The 24,124-nt window shown below is 45.5% G+C and overlaps 1 pseudogene; it reads right to left on the bottom strand.

The window, feature by feature from the left end:
* LOC143956787 (uncharacterized) overlaps nucleotides 1-24,124 on the bottom strand; it is an 802,170-nt pseudogene that overhangs the window by 442,424 nt on the left and 335,622 nt on the right.

Here is a 24,124-nt window from a genome sequence, read left to right as displayed (position 1 = left end):
CGTGGCACCCGTGTAGATTTGGTTTTACCGTCACGGATTGCATGCAGGCCTGACTCTTCTTCTCCTCCTCCTCCTACTCCATCCTCTTCCCTCTCCTCCTCGGCTGACTCCTCCTTTTCCGCTGCTAGCGTCTCTTCCGCTGCGCCGCCCAAGCTCCCCAGAACCTATTTGACATGCCAGGTGAGACGTTGCCATGCCGTGCTGCATCTGTTGTGCCTGGAAGCCAAGAGCCACACTGGCCCGGCACTCCTTTCAGCTTTGCGTTCACAGGCAGATCAGTGGCTAACAGCGCTCAATTGACAGTTGGTAAAGTGGTGTGTGACAACGGTGCTAATCTGCTTAGCACATTGAAACAGGACAAAATTACACATGTGCCATGCATGGCACACGTCTTAAACTTGGTCGTGCAGCGATTCGTTGTCAAATACCCTGGGGTCCAGGACATCTTGCGGCAGGCAAGGAAAATCTCGGCCCATTTCAGAAGATCTTACACGGCCATGGCTCGCCTTGCTGACATTCAGCGGCGACACAATCAGCCGGTCAGACGTCTTATTTGCGGATGCCCAATGCGATGGATCTCAACCTTCTATATGCTTGCTAGGCTGCTCCAGCAGAAACGTGCAGTTAACGTCTACCTGTATGAACTCTGCGGCAGAACAGGTTCTGGGGAGCTGGGGCTTTTTTCACCGCGCCAGTGGCTGCTCATGCGCGACGCATGCAGACTTATGCGGCCATTTGAGGAGATCACCAAACTGGTCAGTCACAGCCATGGTGCCATCAGTGACATGGTACCTTATGCCTTCTTTATGGAGCGTGCATTGCGTTGTGCCATTGATCAAGCTGTGGAGGAGCAGGAGCGAGAAGATGAGGAAGTCGCAATGCTGGATGAATTCCCAGGGGGGGCTACTCTATCTGAGACAATTGAACAACAGGAGTCTGAAGAGGAGTCAGAGGAGGATGGTGCCGGGGCTGATGAGGAGTAGCAAGAAGAGCATGCTTTAAACCAGGGATCCTCAAACTACGGCCCTCCAGCTGTTGCAAAACTACACATCCCATGAGGCATTGTAAAACTCTGACATTCACAGACATGACTGGGCATGCTGGGAATTGTAGTTCCTGAACAACTGGAGTGCCATAGTTTGAAGACCCATGCTTTAAACCTTTCTGGGATCTCTGTTGTTGTGCGTGGATGGGGAGAGGAGAATGAAGAGGATGACATTATCCTGGATGATGAGCAAGAGCCAGGCCACCACACCGCTTCCAGTTTAATGCAAATGGGGGCCTTCATGCTCCAGTGTTTTAATAGGGATCCCTGTATAAAAAACATAAGGGTCAAGGACCAGTACTGGGTGGCAACGTACTTAGACCCCCATTAATAGAGGACTGGAGTTAGGGACTTTAGATGAAGGTATGGCCTGGTAAGGTCAATTCTTCCATCCCTTGGGACTTTGAATGAAATTGTGGCCTGGTAAGGTCACATATTTCCATCCCTATGCAAATCAAGAGAGGAGAGCGAACAATTGGGTGGGACTTTAAATGAAGCACATGGTTACGGTAGATTAGTTTGGTGATCATAATAAGGATTTAATGGTTGCCAAGGTATACAGACAAAGTATAAGATGTACAAATACGTTCAAATAATGCATGGGTAAGACAATACATCTTTAATACAAGCTTGTGCATACACATAGTGGTAAGACAATCATGTTCCGAAGTACACCAAAAACACATTTAAGGTAAAACCGTAATAAAGGGTAGTGCCTGCAAAGCCTCGGGCCTCTTGGATCTTTATGTAAAATAATAAGGTTAGCTGGCAAAGCTTTCTGGGTATAAAGGTATCAAATGATATGGCAGCTCTATGCATTTCGTGGCTAGAAGGCCACTCGTCAGGAGCCAGCACTTGATGGATCTAGAGATAGAAATATTAATATTGGTGTAAATTTAGAAAATAAATAAAATAAAATAATCATACATATGGGCGGGGGTAGGATAAGACACCCCCATACCAGATGCAGGTCAACTTACTCAAGTTTGTGCAGTGATAGTGGGGTGCCAAGCAGCATCGGCCATCTAACAGCGTCTCCCACCGGGAGCCGCGGCAGGCAATCAAGGGGAGGCATCCCACGGGCCCCACTCAGGGCGGGCATGAGACCAGGGCAACCTAAGTGTAAAATGAAAAATGAAGTGACCCAAAAAAATTCAACACCAAAAAGTGACTGATTGATGGAAAGGAAAGGAAAGAACCAGTGCTGAAAACTGAGGAAGTGATAAGGGCTGATGCCTAAGAAGAGGTAGAGAGACGAGAGTTGAAAGGAGCAAGATTATCGTCAGTGAAGTGAAAGAGTGACAGATGCCACAGGAAACAGTAGTGTAGTTAGCTGAACACCTAAGTGGAGTTTTACGATTAAATGAAGAGGAGAGAGATCCTGATCTAGGTTGAAACCAGTGTGGAGTGAAGCCCTGTGTGTCATAGCCCGCCCGGAGGACGCCCAATATAGGCGCCAAACCAGGACCGCCCACCGACGTCACGCCGCGTAGCATGGAAGGGGGAGGGGCCAGGTGAGTCGGGTATCAGGTTCCCGGCCAGCCTGCACCACCAATTCCCCAGTCCGCTCGCGAGCGTAGCTCCCACATGCATAGATGTAACAGCGCCCATAGAGCTCAGCACATCAGGCAGGGATGCGTAACGCTGATGCGCTATGGCGGCGCCCCCTCCCTCCGAGTCCGACAAGGACTAAGGGCGAGAGGGGGGGCCGACAGGCACATCACAGCTCCCCGATGGGGTCAACCAATCAGAGACGGCAAGCTATCCTGGCTAACAACCCACAAAACAACCGCAAGTGGATCGAGACATATTTAAAGGAGTAGAAAGTTATAATTGAGAAATGTGCTTAACCATGTGCTTCATTTAAAGTCCCACCCCATTGTTCGCTCTCCTCTCTTGTACTTAGACCCCCGGTACAAACACAAAATGGAGGAAATGTTACCGCCGTCACAGAGGGCTGTCAGAATGGAGCACTTCCAGGCCTTGCTTTGAGAAATGCTGCATTCTGCTTTTGCGTGCGCTGGCAGAGGAGCAATTCCCACTCCCAGAGAAGGAGTTGCGGGTACCAATCCAACAGCGCCTGCAATAAGAGGCCGGTTTGAAGATGTGTTGGTGACTTCGGATATGAGGTCATTCTTTCAGCCGACCCACCGACAGGTGTCATCCGGATCCAGCATCAGGGAATGCCTAGACCATCAGGTGTCTGACTACATCGGGTTAACGGCCGATGTGGGCGCTCTGAGGAGTGATGAACCCTTGGACTACTGGGTGGGCAGGCTTGACCTCTGGCCAGAGCTTACCCAATTTGCAATCGAACTGTTGGCTTGCCCCTTGTCCAGTGTCCTGTCCGAAAGGACGTTCAGCGCAGCAGGGGGGATCGTGACCGAGAAGCGTACTCGCCTAGCTCACGACAGTGTTAACTACCTCACATTTCTAAAAATGAATGAGGCATGGATCTCGGAGGAATTCAACACATGTGACCAGTAGACCATGTATATGTCTATAAACGTTTTTTTTAATCGAGCACACAGACCTTCTTTCTTCACTTGGCTCACTTCCTTGTCCAAAAAAAGCACACCGTACTATATGCCCGTACCCTCCTGTTTGAAGAGGTTGAGCGGTGTCATATTTCTCCTGGGGTTGCGTATTATGAGGGGCTCCCACCATCCCTGTGATGTGCTTACTTCCTCCTGGGGCTGCTTATTATGAGGGGCTCCCACCATCCCTGTGCTGTGCTGACTTCCTCCTGGGGCTGTACCTCTGCTGTGCATATTATGAGGGGCTCCCACCATCCCTGTGCTATGCTCATTATGAGGGGCTCCCACCATCCCTGTGCTATGCTCATTATGAGGGGCTCCCACCATCCCTGTGCTGTGCTGACTTCCTCCTGGGGCTGCTTATTATGAGGGGCTCCCACCATCCCTGTGCTGTGCTGACTTCCTCCTGGGGCTGCTTATTATGAGGGGCTTCCACCAGCCCTGTGCTATGCTGACTTACTCCTGGGGCTGTACCTCTGCTGTACATATTATGAGGGGCTCCCACCATCCCTGTGCTATGCTCATTATGAGGTGCTCCCACCATCCCTGTGCTATGCTGACTTCCTCCTGGGGCTGCTTACGGTACAGGTGTCAGTGCTGTATATCACGGTGCTGGTGTCAGTGCTGTATGTCACAGTGCTGGTGTCAGTGCTTTATGTCACGCTGCTGATGTCAGTGCTCTCTATCACTGTGCTGGTGTCAGATCACTCTATCATGGTGCAGGTGTCATTGCTGTATGTCACGCTGCTGGTATCAGTGCTCTCTATCACGGTGCTGGTGTCAGTGCTCTATATCACGGTGCTGGTGATCATCTCCTGCACCCTCTTCTTTGCCTTCCCTGACCTTCCCTCTCTTCCATTGCCTTCATGCGCTCCACAGTCCTAAATTGTCAGAACAATTTCCCATAGAAAAAAGAATGCTTGTAGTTGTTGATCCCAGATTCACCTCATACATGTGTTATGTCATTGGCCATGTGGTGGGACTATGTGTGCACAGCTAGTAATTATTTTGTGGCTGCAAATTTGACCTGTAGGTTTGTAAAGTTCGCCTCCCATTGAAGTCAATGGGGCCCGCCGCAAACGTTACGGTTCGCAAACTATCGGCCGCATTCGCGTTTCGCGTTCGCGAAACGTCCCGTCGGAAGTTCGTCCATCACTAGCTATGACCATTATGAGGGGCTCCCCCCATCCCTGTGCTGTGATCATTATGAGGGGCTGCCCCCATCCCTGTGCTGTGATCATTATAAGGGGCTCCCCCATCCCTGTGCTGTGATCATTATGAGGGGCCCCTCCCCCCATCCCTGTGCTGTGATCATTATGAGGGGCCCCTCCCCCCATCCCTGTGCTGTGATCATTATGAGGGCCCTCCATCCCTGTGCTGTGATCATTATGAGGGGCTCCCTCCATCCCTGTGCTGTGATCATTATGAAGGGCTCCCCCCATCCCTGTACTGTGATCATTATGAGGGGCTCCCTCCATCCCTGTACTGTGCTCATTATGAGGGGTTCCCCCCATCCCTGTGCTGTGATCATTATGAGGGGCTCCCCCATCCCTGTTCTGTGCTCATTATGAGGGGCTCCCACCATGCCTGTTCTGTGCTCATTATGAGGGGCTCCCACCATCCCTGTGCTGTGCTCCTTATGAGGGACTCCCACCATCCCTGTACTGTGATCATTATGAGGGGCTCCCCCCATCCCTGTGCTGTGCTGACTTCCTGGGTTTTTCACGTTTCCATTGTAACAGAATTTGGATCCGAAATTCGCAAACAAAATTTAATATTTTTTATAAAATTCGGAAGCATAGCAATTTGTATTTTGGATGCTTCCGAATGTACAAATTTACAGAAATTCATATGAATGTTCGATTCGTACAAAACTAAACGCACATTCCTACCGTATAGCTGAGAGCCGCAAACTGCCTACTGCCTTTGTAGTTCTTGTTGATGGGGACAAGGGCTTCTTCTCGACAACCCTGGGCTGTGGTTGTGGGGGTCTGTGGGAGGGGGGCTTATTAGAATCTGGAAGCCCCCTTTAACAGGGGGGCCCAAAATCTCAGCCCCCCTATGTTACTGGGTATCGGCTACGTAGTACCCCTACTCATTCACCTAAAAAAAAAAGTGTCAAAAAAGTGTTAACCACAAGAAACTGTTTGACAATTACTTACTACAAAAATAGTGCCCCTCGATGTAATCCATCGTCAATCACAAACCCTGACAAACCTGAAAAAAAAAAAAGGAAAAACACTCCGCCTCCTTTGAGGCCTCCCACTGAATGTCTGCTCTGCTCCTTGACAGTTCTTATATAGGCAAGGGGCAGGACCACCCAACTACGTCATCCGGTGGCACCAACCCCTTTTTATCAAGGATATGCTCGGATAAGGGTCTGGTATGGGCTGGGAAAGACCCAATGCCATTTTTTTCTTTATTTTTGTCAATGGTATTTGACTAGATTTTTTTTTTTTTTTTTTATAGAAATGTAATTTTTGCTGCAGCATGTTTTGTGCATGCTACAGATGCTCCACTTTACAGGTACATTAAGGGGACCCCCCCCAGGCACTATATTTAAGTTCATTTTTGCACTTTAAGCATAATTAAAATCAGGGCCGTCTTTAAGGCAGGGCAAAAGGGGCAGCTGCCCTGGGCCCTGTCATTGTTGTGGGGCCCAAAGCAGCTGGCTTATACTTCCCAACTATCCCAGTTTACATTCCCTTGTCCTTTGAAGTTTTAGTCCTGTGCTGCTACTAATGCTGCCCAGCTCTGCCCTATTGTTGTGTGCAGATGACTCACCTGCAGACCTGTGTTTACATGTAAATACTGGCATTCATACATAAATAGCAGTGACATGCATATGTAAATAGCTGAGGCCAACTGCACTGATATGTAAATAAAGGCAGCATTCGTAGGTATATCATGCCCCCTGCAGTGAGGAGAAGATGTGCTGTAACCTATCACAACCAGTGAGCAGTATTACTGTACAGCAATCTCTAGCAGCCAATCAGCAAGCAGAAATGTGCTGTAACCTCTAGCAACTAATCAGTGAGTCTTAAGGAGTGCTGTAACCTCTAGCAACCAGTCAGTAAGCATTAATGATATGCTGTAACCTCTGGCAACCAATCGCAATCGCTGCCTGATCTGATACAGTAAACTGATTTTAAGTCTAGCTGCTATTTATTGTATGTCTCCGAGAAGGTGGAGAGCGAAATTGCATGAGGGGAGGGGGGCCCTAAGAAAATTTTTGCCCAGGGTCCAATCAATATTAAAGATGGCCCTGATTAAAATCACTGCTCCTGAAAAAAAAATATTGTTTAAAAAAATAATATATATATATATGCCCCAGGGCAGTACCCGGACCCCCATACCCCTTGTATGGCCAATTACTTGCATATAAGCCTTCAAAATGGGCACTTTTTTCTGTTCAGGTCCTATAGACTTCAATGGGGTTCGCTGCTCGGGTTAGAACATTTCCCCTGTTTTGGGAGTCCTGCAAACCAAACGGGGGGGGGGGGGGGGTGTTCGGCCCATCTCTGGTTACCATATACAGATATATTGCTTAGTTAGTCCTTCTCTGGGCGTAGTGCCGGGGTACATCTCTCACTACATCACTGTCTGCAATCAGCCAGCAGATCTATCAGAACACGTTATAAAGCAATATTAAAGCGGATTTCCGTCATTTTTTTTTTTTTTAACAATAAAGGTTTTTATTGAGCATAAGAAGGTTACAATGTAAACCACACAATATTTTTGAAAGCTGCACATCGGTACACAGATTCAAACTTATATGAGAATTAACATCAATTTAGAATGCAAATACTTTAACATCTTGTTTGCTGTGTAAATTTAGAATTATCAATCTAAACCGGAGCTCGTCACTACCATTTCCAACATATGTGCGGGAGTAGCTGGGAGAAAAAACTCCAGAGGGAGGGGGGGGGGGGGTGTTAGGAAGGAGGGGAAGAAAGAAGAGAAAGAGGGGAAAGAGATAAAAAAGGAGTCCTTGCCAAGGAGGATCACCAGCTCAAGTTAGTTAGGATATTAGGGTACAATGGACTGTGGAGTCGAAACGGATCTGATTTCAATTGGGGTCCTACAGGTCCAGAAGAACCGCTCAGCCAGTTGTCAGTCTTTAAAATGCATCAGAGTATTTGAATTCTAGCCAAGGAGACCAGGTTTTGTGGAATTTATCAGAGGATTCATTGGCTATGGCAAGCGTTTTTTCTAACTCAAAGATGTGATTGACTGTATGGGTCCATTCTCTGACTGAGGGAGTTTGTTGAGAGTTTCCAATATCTAGGGATCAGGGATTTTGCAGCAGCTAATGCTGCGTACACACACGACCGGACTTTTCCACGGACTAGGTCCAACGGAACGAATCCACCGGACAATTCGATCGTTGTGTGGGCTTCATCTGACCTTTGCTATCTAAAAAATCAGATAGACTTTAAATTTAAAACAGCAGAGGAGGGTAATATGGCGCTCGCTGGGGATCCCAAAAATATATTGTAATATGATCACAAAATGTTAGTATAAAAGATTGGTCGTCTTTATATAGCCAAAGTATATCGATTTTTGTGTGAGTTTTGGGTATATCCACACACCAGTATCCTCGATGAGAAGTTCAGGGTCTTTGTAGATCATCAAGGTGGTCCGTGAGGGGGATCAGCAGTACAGGCTGTACCCTAAAGGGCTGCCAATCTTAAAGCAAGAAGTAGCTCTAGGAAACAATGGAATAGAGAAAGAGATGGCGCCCTCTAAGTGCAGCAATAAAGTTGCTCAAATTTATTAAAAATGGTTAAAAAACACTCACATTAAATAAGTGGTGTACAGGCACATCAGGGATGTAATGTTTCATCCGTATGTCCATGGGGGCGACTCGCAGGGCTGTAAGGCAAGGTTTCAGGCATCTGACTTTTTGACCGATGGTTGGTGTTTTGGTCTATTCCATGTATTTCCTCGGAATGGTCAGAGCAGTCGGGGTAGTGCTGGTAGCTGTGGTGCCTTTGGTCCAATGTTCAAGGAGTCGGTGTCCTCAGTAGACGGGCTGGGCAAAGCGGCGCTTCGGAGCATGCATGCTCCTTCATCAGGCTTTAGGTAATGTGTGTGTGATGGAGGCCAATTTAAAGGAAAAGTGGGAGGGACAAAAGAGGCGGGTGGTAACAGAGCTACATTATATTGGATAAATTAGATCATACATTATCATAAATTATACATAAAATTATACATAAATTTAAAACATGTTTCAAATCTTTTCCGACAGTCTCGAGTCCGGTCGAAAAATCCGGTCGTCTGTATGCTAGTCAGACAGACGAAAAACTGACGCTAGGGTAGCTATTGGCTACTGGCTATGGACTTCCTTATTCTAGTCCGGTCGTATGTCATCTAATCTATCGGACTTTGGTGTGCTTGTTTGTGTGGCCAAGTCCGTTTGTTCGGAAAGTCTTTCGGTACTCCGTTGAAAGTCCGTCGGGAAGACCGTCGGACCTAGTCCGTCAAAGTCCGGTCTTGTGTACGCTGCATAAGAGATGTTTTGTCAGAGATCTTTTCCTAGGGGAAAGTTGGATATATGCAGGAAGCAGCAGGCTGGGGTAAGTTTGATATTGTTCTCAGTAATATGAAGGATTCGTTTGCAGATTCTCTTCCAAAATGAGATTATCTCAGAACAGTTCCACCAAATATACAGCATGTCTCCCTTAGCTTCTCCGCACCTCCAGCACTTGTCCGAAGCCGTCGGACACCATTTTTTCACTTTTACTGGTGTGGCGTACCATTGTGTAAGAAGTTTAGATGAATTTTCTTGTAGTCTCATGCTGATTGAGTATTTGTGTGCTAAAATACACGCATTCTGCCATTGGGCATCAGTGAAGTGTGTTTGTAATGCGGATTCCGACTGGCTTCTGAACCTGGCCGAGTCTGTTGTGTCATGCTGCTGGAGACATGCACACATACATGAGGTTGTCCTCTCAATGGGGTCCCCATTTGAGCAGATTGATTCAAATGAAGTGAGTTCAATTGTCACTTCCTTTTTCCTTATAGAGGAAAGCAAGTAGCGACGGGTTTGTCTGTAGTTCCAATGGAAAAAAGCAGTAGGCGAGAAGCTTTCCAGCAATTGCTCATGTGGAAGAATCTGACCTGCCTCTACAAAATGTGATGCTATAAGAGGTGACGTTCCTTTCAAAGAGAAAGCTTTTGAGTCTAAACCTGGAGGGGAATCTGGATTGTTAAGCAGAGGGGTTAAGGGCCCGGGCGAGGTGGCAATCTTGTAGAGTGAGGAGGTTTTATGGAAAACCTTGACAGTGGCTCCAATAGTCGAATGTTGTGTAAGCGCTGGGGGACATTTGGCCGAAGGGATCCATGGAGCGGATTTTAATTGGGTTGTTGAGAAACTTTCTTCAAGAGACACCCTATCCTTGTTTGTGGCATGACAATGCCAATCAATAATTCTGGCCAAATGTGTGGGCGTAGTAGTAAAGATTGAAGTTTGGGAACCCCAATCCACCTGCAGCCTTTGGCTTCATGAGTAAGTGTAAGCCCTTGTACACGCGGTCGGAGGTTCCTACGGAATGTGTTCTATCGGACAGTTTTGTCGGATATTCCAACTGTGTGTGGTCTCCATCGGACTGTTTCCGTCGGAATATACGACGGACCAAGTTTTCCAACTTGCCGGTAAAATTTTCCGACAAAATGCTCCGATCGGACATACTCCGATCATGTGTAGCCTACTCCGACGGACAAAGTCCCACACATGCTCAGATCAAATTCCTAGACCAAAGCTATTGGCTACTAGCCTGAACGTAGTCCCGTCGTAACGAAATAACGTCATCACGTTATGTACAATCGGATTTTCCGACCACTTTGTCCGACCGTGTGTCAGGTCATCTTGAGGCCAGGTGACAGATGCACACCGTAGGGATTAGGAGTGCACTGCAAGGTTGTGGACCCTACGGCTGACTGCTGTGGCGGGGGTCAAGGTGATAGGAAGGCAGGGTCACCTGAACACCAAGATGGATCCCACCGGGGTTAAAGCGTAAGATTCCATGGGGCACGGAGTCTAAGAGCCAGCAGGTGTTCACCAGAGCCTGTAGTGGTGAGGATGGACTTGGCTGCAACTGGCTCCAGGTCGCGACCCCCAGGGTCCCCCAGCTCGCACCCACAGTAGGCAACAGGAGGATAGGGATGGTGAGGGACAAAGCCAAGGTCGGGGCCACAAGCAGACAGGAATAGTCAGGGACACGCCAAAAGGTCAGGATCACAGGCAAACAGGGATAGTCAAGGACATGCCAAAGTCGGTAATGGAACAACAGCAGAGCACTCGGCAGGTAACAGGAAGCTGAACACACAAAGGTTGATCGGCAGGGTTGGCCTGCAGTGCACAGGTTAATATAGCGTTCTCTGATAGGAGCTAGGGTGGAGCCATGCCAGAGGATGGATTACAAAAGCAGTCAGGTGAGGGTCGGCTGGTCTCTAGAGATGAACACATGGAGACAGGTAAGTAGACCAACTCTATTGCATAAACATGACATCTTGTGTATGCAACATCACTTCCGGACCTCTTCCGGAATTAATCCGTCGGAATTACTCTGACGGATTTGGTTGTCGGAATTTCCGACCGTTTGTACAAGGGCTTAGTTTGTACATGGCTTTTTATGTGTCCATAGAAACTTCCAAAGTACAGATTGTAACTGTTTAAAAAAAACTGGCTGGTATATTCATAGGCAAGGTGTGGAAAAGTTAAAGTAGTGTTGGGAGTATAACCATTTTGGTGATGGCTGCTCTACCAAACCAGGAAAAAAAATTCAGGGACCACTTAGATAAGTTTACTTCACTCTGTCTTAACAAAGGTCTAAAGTTCTGTGAGAAAATGTTGCCAAGCAGAGAAGTGAGTCCTATACCTAAGTATTTAAGCGCACCTGAAACCCACTCTGTTGGGCCTGAGTCAATATATTTGTGGGGAGGTTCATGGCTTCTGATTTAGTGTAATTGATCTTGAGGTGAGAGATGTATCCATAGATAGTGAAAGCATGTAGCAAATTGGGGATAGAGGTGTGTGAATGGGTAAAAAAAATAAAAAATCATCCGCGTAGGCTGCGAATTTATACATGTTGGATCCTTGCTTGAAGCACGTAATTATGGGGTTTTTGTTAACTGAGCGAATAAATGATTCCAAAGAAAGTATAAATAGCAAGGGAGATAGCGGGCAACCTTGTCTAGTGCCATTTTTAATAAAAACTGGCTCAGACAAGGTGCCATTGATTTTCCGTTGTGCTGTTGGAGTCTGGTAGAGGGAAGAAATCCAGGGGAGCATGCGAGGTTTCAGGCCTATGTAGAGACAGGTAGCCAGGAGATAATCCCAAGACACCCAGTGGAAGGCTTTCTCTGCATCAGTAGACAGGAGAAAGCCCTTAAGGTCTAAATTATGACCATGATGAATCAAATTAAGAGTTTTTGTCACATTATCCCTGGACTCCCTCCCTGGCATAAACCCAACTTGCTCTGGTACAATCAATTGGCGTAGAAAGGTGCGTAACCTATTTTGGCGAGTAGTTTCAAGTCTAGATTGAGAAAGGAGATGGGCCTATAGCTAGAGCAATCAGTTGGGTCTTTACCCGGTTTGGGAAGCACTGTGATATGTGCCATCAGGAATGTAGTTGGTATTTGGTGGGGTTCCATCAGGAAATTTAGCGTGCGTAAAAGTGGGGCATCTAAAATATTGGTGAAAGTCTTGTAGTAGTGGGCCGAGAAGGCATCGGGGCCAGGGCTCTTTCCAGGTTTGAGATTTTTAATTGCAGCTGTCAATTATTCTGAGGTTATCGGGTCCCTCTAGAGACTCCGCGTCCTCTGATGAAAGGACGGGCATACCGCTTTGTATTAGGAAATCCTGAATAATTCACTCTCTATCCCCGTTAAGATTAGCAAGTTTATGTGGGTGAGGAATGCTATAAAGTTTGGCATAGAATTGTTGGAAGCTCGCAGCTATTTTGTCCATGCGGTTAGTTAATGACCCCTCTGTTGTTTTGATCGCCATGATGTTATTAGCTAGGGAAGCCTCTTTTAATGCTCTGGCCAAATACTTCCCCCCTTTGTCCCCGGGTTTGTAGTAAATTTTCTTTTTAAGGAAAGGGGCCGTTGCTTTTTAAGTCAAGCAAATTCTGAAGGTCCTGTCGGGCCTCTGCAAGCTCCTTTGCCTTTAGTAAATCTAGTGACCGTTTGCTGGGCCTCAAGTTTTTGCTATCTTGGAGGATAACTTCCCAATCAGTTTTTCTGCTTCCCTTTTGCAATGTGCCCCCAATTTAATGAGAAACAAACAAGATATTTTTGGGGGGCACACCCTAAAAAATGCATAAAGATGGTGCTGCCATAAGACCGTACAACAGAGCAAAAATATTACAGCGAAAACTGACATTTACCTCCTGCAAGGCTTTTTTAAAACACCTAGACATTTCCAAAAAACATTATCAAAAACTATGGGGATTTGGTCACACCATATTCCTATATGGTGTTTAACCACTTAAGGACCAGGCCTCTTTTTCAGACTTGGTGTTTTCATGTTTAAAACTGTTTTTTTTTTGCTAGAAAATTACTTAGAACCCCCAAACATTTTATATTGTTTTTTTTCTAACACCCTAGAGAATAAAATGGCGGTCATTGAAATACTTTTTTTTACACCGTATTTGCGCAGCGGTCTTACAAGCGCACTTTTTTTTTGAAAAAATGCACTTTTTTGAATAAAAAAATAAGACAACAGTAAAATTAGCCCAATTTTTTTTTATATTGTGAAAGATAATGGTACGCCAAGTAAATTGATACCAAACACGTCACGCTTCAAAATTGCGCCCGCTCGTGGAATGGCGTCAAACTTTTAGCCTCAAAAATCTCCATAAGCGACATTTAAAAAATTCTACAGGTTGCATTTTTTGCGTTACAGAGGTCTAGGGCTAGAATTATTGCTCTCGCTCTACCGATCACGTTGATACCTCACATGTGTGGTTTGACCACCGTTTTCATATGCGGGCGCTACTCACGTATGCACCCGCTTCTGTGCGCAAGCTCGTCGTGACGGGGTGTTTTTAATTTTTTTTTTTTTCTTATTTATTTTAATTGATTTTATTTATTTTTACACTGTTTTTAAAAAAAAAAAAAATGGATCACTTTTATTCCTATTACAAGGAATGTAAACATCCCTTGTAATAGAAAAAAGCATGACAGGTCCTCTTATATATGAGATCTGGGGTCAAAAAGTCCTCAGATCTCATATTTGGGCTAAAATGCAACAAAAAAAAAAAAAAGAAAATCTGACATTTAAAAAAAATATACCTTTAAGAGGTATGGGCGAAAGTGACGTTTTGACGTCGCTTCCGCCCTCCTATGGTATAGAGACGAGTGGGGGCCATCTTAGCCTCACTCGTCTCCATACCCAGCCATCGACAGGACCCGATCGCCTCCGCCGCTACCGACGGCTCCGGTAAGCGGCGGAAGGTGCGGGAGGGCGGCGGGAGGAGGGGTGGCACCTCTCCCGCCGCCGATAGCGGTGATCTCGCGGTGAACCCGCCGCGGAGACCACCGTTATTGTACAGCCGACCGCCGCCTGAAGAGATGGATATCTCGGTTGTGGCAGCAGCTGCTGCCGTTACCGAGATATCCCTCTTCAAAAATAGGACGTACATCGTCGTGCGGCGGTCGGCAAGTGGTTAAGCCCACTTACTGTGACAAAGTACCCCATGATTAGTGGGTCCTACTCTATCCATAGATCGGGAGATCCACTCCCTCAGTAAGTTCCTCTCATTAGTGACCACCTGTGTCATGGGTGGAGACCTCATGTTCTCCCATATAGAGGAGTATAGCTCCCAGGGTTCAGAGAAGCAGGATCTCCCGATCTATGTATAGTGTAGGGCCCACTAATCATGGGGTACTTTGTGCTCTGCCCCCCCCAATCTAATGAGTTCCCCCTGAATTACACATTTTGTGTGCTTCCCAGATAGTTAAAGGAGAGAGAGGTCTTCAGTAGCGTTGTCTATGAAGTCGTTACGTAGAGCTTCAGTAAGTTTCGGGAGTGATCCAATGTCAGTCAGTAAGGAGGGATTCAACCTCCACATGCAAGGCTTAGCCCTTGTACACACAGTCGGAGATTCCGACAACCAAATCCATCGGATTAATTCCGGAAGAGGTCCGGAAGTGATGTTGCATACACACGGTCGGACTAAGTTGTCGGAAAATCCGATTGTACATAACGTGATGACGTTATTTCGTAACGACGGGACTACGTTCAGGCTAGTAGCCAATAGCTTCGGTCTAGGAATTTGATCTGAGCATGTGTGGCACTTTGTCCGTCGGAGTAGGCTACACATGATCGGAGTATGTCCGATCGGAGCATTTTGTCAGAAAATTTTACCGGCAAGTTGGAAAAGTTGGTCCGTCGGATATTCTGATGGAAACAGTCCGATGGAGACCACACAGTGTCGGGATATGCGACAAAACGGTCCAATAGGACACATTCCGTCGGAATCTCCGACCGTGTGTACAAGGGCTTAGGGCGCAAGTCGGGACACTCAATCGAGAAAGAGATTGGTACGTGGTCAGAAAAAGTTTGTATGCCTATATGGCCCTCTTTCATATCTGGGAGGTCTCTTTGCGAGATGAATACATAATCAATAGGTGTGTATTTATTATGTGGTGCTGAGTAATAAGTGAAATCTCTACCCGTCGGGTGCACCATGTGCCAAGAGTGCTATCAAGGTTATGGAATGGAGAAGTGTTTTAACGTGTTTTAAAGTGTGGTAAGCCAGACTCTGTTTTCCTGTGGAAGTATCTTGTAGAGGGTTGAGTGGGATGTTAAAATCCCCCCCCCCAGCATAATACGTGCCGAAGCAAAGCTTTTCAATTCTTCCATAAGATGTTTACAGAAAAGGCCATGCGCATTATTGGGGAAATACACATTAGCTAGAGTTAGGTGAGATGATCTCCGAGTCCCCTTTAGCAATAAGAACCTGCCTTTGGGGTCTGCTAATTGCTGGGTAACTTCAAAGCCTGCCGATTTGTGAAGGAGAATCCATACTCCTTTGGTTTTGGCCGAGGGGTTTGTAGCATGGTATTCTTTTGAAAAAGTTTGGGGATTTTTTTTAGTCTGGAAATGTGTTTCCTGTAGGAAGACAAAAAGTAGTTTTACCTTTTTATTGAGTTCTCTGAGTAGAGATGTTCGTTTCTTGGGGGTGTTCAGACCTCGAAACATTGTGGGATATCAAGGTAGGGCTATGACCCAGAGACAGGGGCGGACTGACAACTCATGGGGCCCCCGGGCAATAGGAGATTATGGGGCCCCCAGGCAATCAGAGATTATGATGCCACACGGTATACACAAACACACACACACACAGTATACAATCACACAGGTTACACATACATGTACACACAGTATACACAGATATGTTTCTATTGGCTACTGGAGAGGTAGGGCAGCTATAACCTCAGGATTTTTAGACCAAAAGGATGTCGGGAAGGGACATTTCAGACACAGATGTAAAAAAAAAACACATATTTTTACATACTGTCCCTGGTTTTACTGAGGCTGGCCACACTGATGGGGCCCCCTAGTGGCCCGGGGGCCCTCGGGCAGTGCCCGAGTGGCTGAATGGTCAGTCCGCCCCTGCCCAGAGATGAATATGCCATGTTTCAAACTTTCTGCTCCGCTCCGGCGACCAACTGGATGAGAAGAAAGAGCGAGAGAAAAAAAAAGGAAAAAAAAAAGAGGAAAGAGAGAAAGAAAGGAGAAGGGTGAGTGGGGGATTGTATGGGGAAGCCCTAAGTAAAGGGCTGCAAACAGAAAATTTTAAAGATCTGCCTGCAGTTAGACTGCAAGATGTTTAAACTTTCTGTGGGCAATAACTGTGCTGAACCTAACAGCACAGCTCTGCCCCCTTGTGGGGATAAATGTGAGGAACTTTGCTTAGGAAATAATTGTTTGATATCTAGCTAGTATAAGCAAACAGTAGATAATGTAACAATTTAACTAATATAACCAAGCTATTTTCAGGGGACCTGCAGCCCCCCTGAACGGCTAACGTTAAAATTTAGAACAGAAATAGTTTCTCTGGCAAAGCTATATATGGTTGAGAAATAAATACAAATTCAGTAGAAGGAAAAAAAAAATATATATATATATATAAGGCAATTATCTTCTTTTGCGGGCATAACACCAAGTTCTTCTGATGTATACAGATGAGAGAAAACTTAGCGTACACTGATATCGCATTGCATGAATAGTAGACTGTTGAATGGGTGGTAGTTTAAAAGAAGAAAAGTATACAAGTCTCCTAGTTTTGGGTGAGATTCAGACAATATCTCAGTAGGCCACTAGGTTATGAGCTGGCCAAAGTTGTTAAGATATGGAAGCTTCCCAAACCGTATATTATCCTGGAGAAAGGGGGAAACCAAGTCCATGAGGACAACAAATGTACAAACAACACCCCAACAAATTGGCTGTTAAGTAACTCTAGCTCTTCGTGGTGTACCGAGAACGGGGGGGGGGGGGAATGCATACTCAAATCCATCCAAGCCTGAGATGGAGGACCTAAAGGATGAGGAGGATCCCCTCCTTTGCCTGGTAGGTATAGTAAGAGTGTTCGACCGTTGATCATAGGTAGTGTAACTTGGAGTTCTCTCGAAGGGTCTCCGAGCTGCATTCAGCTTACTAGTCAAATGGAGAATATGGGTAGGGCTGAACGTTACCTAAGAGGTTTTGTGCCAAAACATCTGGTTAACCACTCTCGTGAGAGTGGACCAGGCCCCTCCGAGAGAGGTATGAACTGAGTGTGGATCTTCTGGAAAGAAAATCTGAACAGTATTATAACCAATGTTGCTGTGTCTATTAAAACCGTAACCACTGGAAGAGTAAATAACTCTTGGGGAGAGCAGAACCTATCAAGATGATCTGAGTCATTTCTTCAAGTCTGGTCTCGGTATTTGGATTGCTTGGAGAATGGTGAACGACCCATATTAGGGTTCAAATGTTTTCCAAATTTGCCTTTCTTCGGTGGAGGCTTGGTTAGAGATGAGTGTGGCGTGCTGGTCGGGCTACGATCTGGGCGGAGAAATTCTGAACTTGGAGTACCAGTCAGGTAGGTCTGTATATGGGATGTGTACAGGGCCGTCTTTAAGGCAGGGCAAAAGGGGCAGCTGCCCTGGGCCCTCACATTGTTGTGGGACCCAAAGCAGCTGTCTCATACTTGCCAACTATCCCAGTTTACATTCCCTTGTCCCTTGAAGTTTTAGTCCTGTGCTGCTACTAATGCTGCCCAGCTCTGCCCTATTGTTGTGTACAGATGACTCACCTGCAGACCCTGTGTTTACATGTAAATACTGGCATTCATATGTAAATAGCTGAGACCAACTGCACTGATATGTAAATAAAGGCAGCATTCATAGGTATATCATGCCCCTCTGCAGTAAGGAGAAGATGTGCTGTAACCTATAGCAACCAGTGAGCAGTATTACTGTACAGCAATCTCTAGCAGCCAATCAACAAGCAGAAATGTGCTGTAACCTCTAGCAACTAAACAGTGAGCCTTAAGGAGTGCTGTAACCTCTAGCAACCAGTCAGTAAGCAGTAAGGGTATGCTGTAACCTCTGGCAACCAATCGCAATCGCTGCCTGATCTGATACAGTAAAGTGCTATTTATTGTATGTCTCAGAGAAGGTGGAGAGAGAAATTGCATGGGGGGAGGGGGCCCTAAGAAAATTTTTGCCCAGAGCCCAATCAATATTAAAGTGGAGGGCCACCCTGAAAAACAAAAATTTTTTAAAAATTACAAAAAAATGTAAAAAAAAAAAATGCAAAATTTTTTTTTTTTTTACTTACCAGAAATGCCTGTTGCTAGGCACTTTATCCTAATCTTCCTCTTCCTCCTCCGCGGAGATCTTCTGTCTTCTCTCTTCGTCGCGGCGTCTTCTGGGTAATGGGTCGCGCTGTGTTCTGGGAACTGTGTGTTCCAGAACACAGCGCGTCCCATTCAGAAAGCGCTGCGGGACTCGCGCATGCGCAGTAGGAAACGGGCAGTGAAGCCATAAGGCTCTACTGCCTGTTTCCCTTAGAGGGAATGGCGGCGCCGGGACCCGAGAGCCGAGGGACGGGTCGGCCTCGGGCGGCCGACATCACGGGCGCCCTGGACAGGTAAGTGTGTTTATTAAGTCAGCAGCTGCAGTGTTTGCAGCTGCTGACTTTTTTTTTTTATTTATTTTAAACGGCTCTCCTCTTTAAAGACGGCCCTGGATGTGTAAGTTTGCACAAAAATCAGGTAGTTCATCTGGCATCCGCAGGATGAATTGTTTCCCATTCAGTGTAGCCTGCAGAGCGAAAGGAAAATGCCATTTGTAGGTAATCCCATTCTCTCTGAGCGCCTCCAGCAGGGGGCGCATTGCTCTCCTATTTTGTAAAGTGATAGGGGATGGAGACTTGAAATAGGGTGAGCACACTCTCATTGAAAAGAATTTGCTCACTCTTCCGTGCCTGGTTCAGAATGTCTTCCTTTAATGGAAAGTTCTGGAGACAGCAAATAATGTCTCTGGGTGGTGCATTGTCCGAGGGTTTCATTCTCAGGGCCCTGTGTGCTCGCACAAACTCAATATGAGTATCTGTTGGCTTTTCCAGGATAGTATGAAAGATTGATCGCAGGGCATAAGGGATTTGGTCAGGATTGATCGTTTCAGGGACTCCCCTCACTCTGATAATGTTTCTTCTGCCTCTGTTATTGAGGTCTTCTAAATGTCTGTTGATCTTAATCAAATGTGCCGAGTGGGAAGCAGTAGGGGCTTCTAGTCTGTGTATAGATCTGTTCCTCCTGCCCTAAGCTCTTTCCATGGTGGCCATTATTTCAGTCAGTGATAGAAGATCAGCCTTCAGGTCAGTCATAGCTGTGAAAAAGGTGTTCTTAATGTCTGTGGCTATCCATGCCCTATCACCCAGGGTAAGGGGATGATTTGGGTTTCCCGACCCACTTACCCGATTCTCAGCAGCAGACAGGGAGCCGTCACTGAGCTCTTCCTCCTCGCCTTGTGTTGGCACCATCTTAAGCGGTGTGCCGCGGCCTGAGCGAGTCTTGCTACGGAAGATTTCTTGGATGCTACGGGTGTGGGAAGAGGCTGAAAGCCATCGTGATCATGTCCCCGGAGTCTCACTAATCTGCTCATTATCATGCGGAAGAAGTGCCAGAGAGAAGCTATAGAGCTGCGCGTCTTCGGGAGCTCTGTGTTCAGGCAGCCATCTCCTTCGCGCGCCAAGCCATGCCCCAAATACTGCAGCTGCTGACTTTTTTAAAATATGGACACTTACCTGTCCAGGGTGCCCTTGATGTCGGCGCCCGAAGCCGATCTGCCCCTCAGGTGGAGGTGGTGCCATCTTTGGTAAGGGAATCAGAAAGTGGTTGACAGCCTGGTTTCCTACTGCGCATGCGCAAGTCGCGCTGTGCGATCCCACTGGTCCCTGCTGTCTTCTGGGACCTGTGTGTCTCCCAAAAGACAGCGGGGAGGGGGACAAAGGAGGCACCGGACATGGGGTAGATGTCAGCGGATACTGCAGCTATCTATGCCCAAAAGTGGGAGCAAATACCTGCCTTAGACAAGGTATCTGCTCCCCTCTCCCCCCTGAAAGGTGCTAAATGTGACACCGGAGGGGGGGATTCCGAAAAGTGTAACTTCCATTTTTGGGTGGAACTCTGCTTTAAGGGGGAATGCTAACAATCATAAAGGATGTTAAAAAATATGCTAAAAATTATAAAAGCCAGCCTAAATAGCAGACTGCTCCGCGCTCTTGGATGCCAATATGCCAACTTAAATATAGTACATAAGTGGTGCCCCACTTACATAAAAAACACACTTTAACCACTTGCCGCCCGCCCTATTACAAATTGACGGTGGCAAAGTGGTTTCATAATCCTGATCGGACGTCATATGACGTCCTCAGGATTATGAGCCGCTGCGCGCCCCTGGGGGCGCGCGTCGCTGCAATCGTTGTTGCGGGGTGTCAGTCTGACACCCGGCAACTACGATCTCGATAAAGAGTCTCCGATGGAGACTCTTTACCACGTGATCAGCCGTGTCCAATCACGGCTGATCACAGTGTAAATGGGAAGAGCCGGTGATCGGCTTTTCCTCACTCGTGTCTGTCAGATATGAGTAGAGGAGAGCCGATCGGCTGCTCCTCTGACAGGGGTAGTCTGTGCTGATCGATTATCAGCACAGCCCCCCCGAGGATGCCCACACTGGACCACCAGGGATGCCACCAGACCACCAGGGAAAAGGTAATCCTCCCTAGACCACCAGGGATGCCAGTCAGCACAATGGGTGCCAATCAGTGCCCATAATGGATGCCAATCAGTGCCCACAATGGGCATCACTGATTGGCATGCATTATTGATTGGCACTGATTGGCATCCATTAGTACAGTATAACACCAATGCCACCTTTGTGTGCCCACCTGCGCCGCCTATGAGTGCCCACCTGTGCCGCCTATCAGTGCCCACCTGTGCCGCCTATCTGTGCCCATCTGTGCCGCCTACCCATGCCCATCTCTGCCGCCCATCCATGCCAATCAGTGCCAGCTATCAGTGCCAATTTGTGCCACCTATCAGTGTCCATCCGTGTCGCCCATCCATGTCGCCTATCAGGGCCGCCTATCAGTGTCCATCAATGCCACCTCATCAGTGCCACTTCATTGGTGCCCATCAGTGCCGCCTTATCAGTGCCCATCAGTGCCGCCTTATCAGTGCCCATCAGTGAAGGAGAAAACGTACTTATTTACAAAGTTTTGAAACTGAAACAAAAAAAACTTTTTTTTTTTCAAAATTTTCGGTATTTTTTTATTTGTAGCGCAAAAAATAAAAACCGCAGAGGTGATCAAATACCACCAAAAGAAATCTCTATTTGTGGGAAAAAAAATGATAAAAATGTCATTTGGGTACAGTGTAGCACGACCGCGCAATTGTCATTCAAAGTGCCACAGCGCTGAAAGCTCAAAATTGGTCTGGGCAGGAAGGTGTTTAAGTGCCCCCCGGTATTGAAGTGGTTAAAGCTGCTGCTTTTAAAACCACAGAAACATAAGCATATATAAAAATTGTAACTTGAATAAAAAGTCCACTTTTCACATATAGCAGCGCATGCACACTTTTCCCAAAAAAAGTAAGTTGATAAAAGTTCTATTCAGTGTCCAGAAAAAATGGTGCTTGTTCTATCAGTTCCTATTGTGATTTAGGTACAGCTTCCACCATGTAGTACACCACTTGTGGTTCACAAACGATCCCCCTTTGGGGATGCACTCACCGAACACCTGAAATCATAAGCCTTCACAATGCCATTACACCATTCTTCTTTGGCCACTAGATGTCTCCCTTATTGGAATTCGGTTTTATCATATAAAAGAACAGAAATGTCCGAACATAACGTAATACTGTTTAACACTATTTATTATATAAACCCAACATACAAATGCGTACCAAATAGAAAAATGTTCAAGCATTAAAAAGTATTGTGCCTTATCCTACTGGTTCTGTTGCGCCCGAGGAGAAACGATCGCTTTGCTACAAAAAAACAGAAGCTTCACTTCCGCCTTTCCTCAGCTCGCTGGAACGCAGGGGATTGAGGCGCACTCCTCACTTCCGGTATGATTATGTCCTGACGCGTTTCGTCACTTCCGACTTCATCTGAGGGCGTAATCCAAAATACCGGAAGTGTTCTTTAATCATCATCATCACGGACCAATCGGTATCACCCACTGCATGATATACGGGGCATCGCACTAATCACAGGCGATGACCACGAACGATTCTTACTCAAAGCAGCTGTGATCAGCGCGGACCGTCCTCAAATATAGCGATCTATATGATCTATACAGAATGCACAATGTTACATAATATCACTACCAATATGTATTATATTCATATCCTTATAGAATGAGTCATTTACCTCCCTTGATCAACTTCTAATAATGATTAGACCGATTAACTTTGATAAGCACTAAGTTACTTATAGTAGGAAAAATAAAAGTAAAAACTTAATGTTTTGTAATAATCAAAATCGAGTATATACATGTTTTTATTTCTGTATCTCATATCCCTGCTCTAATCCCTCAACATGCCTTTCACTGGTTTTGTATTTACAGTAATAAAGCTAAATATAAATTAGTGACATTCATGATTATGAAAGTCAAACACGATTGGCCGATGCAATCGTTCGTGCTATAAACGAATAAAAAATACTAAAAAATCATCTTAAAAAAATTTTTTTTAAAGCATTATAAAAATATGAAATTTAGTAGGGGAGAAAAATAAAAAATAATAAAAGAACCTTCACATAAAAGACCTCAAAAGAAAAAATGTGGGTTCAGTTGGACTTTTTAGGCATAAAGAAAGTTGTGAACACAACCAGTGTATTAAAAGAAAATTATTTCTATTTATTTTTAAAAACAAAAAAGAAAGAGAAAGAATTTTTATTTTTATTTTTAAAAACAGAGAAAAGTTCAATTTCCTTTTTACACACAAAAAATAAATGTTTCCTCCTTAAAACTACACATTTAAGACCTAATTGACATCCTATCAAACATAGTGAAATCCATTTCAATTTTCCAAAAAGGAAAAAAAAGAACAAAATATATATCTATATAAATATAGGATCAAGGATGTCAATTATACAGTCAGCAATTACATATATTTTTTGGTGCTCTACATGTTTCGTGTCTGCGATGACGCTTCTTCAGGAGCTGATAACAGTGTTCTAAATTATTCCTTCATAAAGTGTGTCCCAGATAGGGAAATCACCGTTTCCAAAGGAGATTGGGGAAGTTGATACGATTGATTACATAAACATTTCTCATAAAGTTTCAAATCTTCAGTGTTTAGTAAATATTCTTGAAGCGTGAGTAAACATAAGTAGATCCGTGATGGATACTATTAAGTATCCCCTGAGCTCAGGTTGCAATAAAAACGGACCAAGTTCCCACTGGGTAAAGAAGGAAAGTAAAGGGGGAATCAAAGAGGCAGACTAATCGGCCCATTCACCCCTATCGTATTGTTTTTTGTGTATAAAAGATGGCCGCCATTTTTATACACAAAAAACAACTAAATTTTGGGTGTCTCGTTTTTGGTCGCTCCAGTGTCAAGGGGTCTAAAGGGCTCCAGGTGAGTCATGACGTTTGATTACAAATACTACATCTGGTTGTACTGTATAGTTTTTATTTGAAGATTTTTGTATCTATTGAATTGTTATATCAGTATATACATCTCTTGTGTTTATACCAATTTTGTAGGTGACGTTTTCCTGAGGAAGCGGCGTTTTCAGTGCCGCGAAACCGGTCGATTTATACGTCAACCCTATATTCTTGTAAAAAAAATCCCCCCTTCTGGTGGGGTTTTTAATCACTTTTGTATATTATGTCTTCAATTATTTTTGGATGTCTTTGTTATATGTGTCCATGTACTTTTCACTTTTCTGTGTAGGTACTTATAATAAAATGTTATTGAATCATATTAAAATGTTATTGAATTTTCAGTTTTAAATACTTATTGGTTTA

This window comes from Lithobates pipiens, unplaced genomic scaffold (assembly GCF_037356315.1).
Source record: "Lithobates pipiens isolate NorthernLeopardFrog02 unplaced genomic scaffold, aLitPip1_a1.2 Scaffold_41, whole genome shotgun sequence".
In the NCBI taxonomy this organism is placed as follows: Eukaryota; Metazoa; Chordata; class Amphibia; order Anura; family Ranidae; genus Lithobates; species Lithobates pipiens.
Note: the sequence above shows the minus strand (reverse complement) of the source record. Positions and strands in the feature narration are given on the sequence as shown.